This window comes from Nicotiana attenuata, chromosome 6, assembly GCF_001879085.1.
Source record: "Nicotiana attenuata strain UT chromosome 6, NIATTr2, whole genome shotgun sequence".
NCBI classification, from domain to species: domain Eukaryota; kingdom Viridiplantae; phylum Streptophyta; class Magnoliopsida; order Solanales; family Solanaceae; genus Nicotiana; species Nicotiana attenuata.
Window position 1 is genome coordinate 79,576,033 of NC_031994.1, and position 1,806 is coordinate 79,577,838.

A 1,806-nucleotide genomic window follows, 5' to 3' on the forward strand; every position below is an offset into this window, starting at 1 on the left:
AGAAGAAAAAGAAGAAACATGAACTCACTGATTTTAGGTCTTCACATGGCTAACCTTGAATTTTGATTTTCAATTAATGTCGCATTCAAAATCAATCGAGCACTTGAAATCCCCAAAACAGGTCGAACTTCTGAACCCTAGATCTGGAATTAACGGAGTTTTGCTTGGATTTTGAAAGATTTTGGCTTGGAATTCAGGATGAGGGAGTCAGGGAGATTGTGGGGTGCAATTTTGACCAGATTTGGAAGAAGTAGGGTTTTGGCCGGATTTTCAAATGAAGATTCGAAAAGATTTGCAATGATTCGAAGGACATGGTTTGGATATTGGGGATGAGGAGATTAAGGAGGTTCATGGGTGTTAGTTTGGTTGGATTTTGGTAAGTTGACGTCTTGGTCCAGATTTTAGATTCGAACAGTTTGGTTATGTTTTGAGGAAAACTAAGGCTAGATTTGAGATGAGAGGGAAGAGGAGGTTCAGGGATGTAATTTTGGGTGGGAACGGAGACCGGTCGCCGCCGTGAGGCAATTTTCGGTGGCGGCGTAAGGCGGAGAAGGGCGGCGTTACACATCTCCGATGAAACGAGAGAGATGAGAGGGTGAGGGGGGGGGTCTGAGGGGGTAGAGTATCGTTAGGACATATTTATATGAGGTAACCCAGGCAGTTCCCATCCGTTGGATAAGAAAAATCAATAGCTGTGATCAAAACTCAGGGAAACGGCGTCGTTTATATACTATTAATTAATTTAGCACCATTAATTTATTTTCAGAAATCATTTTGCTATTTTTATAAAATAAAAAGGGGAAAAAGTGGCTATTTAAAAGCTAGCCCTGTTTCATTTCAATTATATCCCAAATCAACCCTCAATTAAAACCCAATTTCAATCTTAAACGGGCTAACCCAATTTTTGATTTAACCCGCCCCTGACCCAACTAAAACCTATCCGACCCAGATCCCCTCTTATCCTGGCCGTTGATCTCAGAGATCAACGGCCCCTATTCATTCTTGCCTTTTTTAGTCCAATCGACTACCCTAATCGCCTTATTCCTCTTCTACCAGCCGTCTCTAAACACCCCACTCTCTCGAACTCTCTTGAATGTTCTCAAAACCCTAATCGTCTCTTACCGTCTCCAAACTCGAAACCACCGGAATCCATGGCTTATCAGGCCATGGGAGGCTTAAACTCAACTCCCTTTGCTCTTATTACGCTTGGTACTCGAAGGTTCGAGGTCTGACCTCGAATGTGTTCGTTCAGATCCCCACCGATCCAAGGTTCTACGGCCATCTCCGGCTTTGCTCCGGCGTATCCTGGTCTTCTGAGCTTGATTCTTATCCTCTCCGACTCAGATCGGACCTTTTCAAAGCCTTTCTCGATTTTAGGGTTCTTCTGAAACCCTAACTATTCGAGGTTTTCTCCGATTTTTTCTTAGATCCATTGTGTATCTGTGCTTTACTTGAAGTTTTTAAACGATTCTCTCGACTTTCCTTTCAAAACCACTTTCAAAAACCTTTCTTTTCCGATCTAGGGTTTTTTGAAAAAACGTTTAAATATTTTTATGATTTTTCTTTGTCATTTATGTGTATTTGTCTCTATTTGTGTTCTTGTATCATGTTCCTATATGCTTCTCTTACTATGTTTTCCTATATCATGGTCTCGCATGCTTTTCTACTGTGTTCTTATGTTTTCCTTTTACCACGTGTGTTCCTCTACTGCTTTCTATATTCCGTTCTTCCTTCTACTGCATTTTCTATGCTATGTTCTGCTATTTTCTTCCACTATTTTCTGAAATGCTTCTCTACTGTATTTTT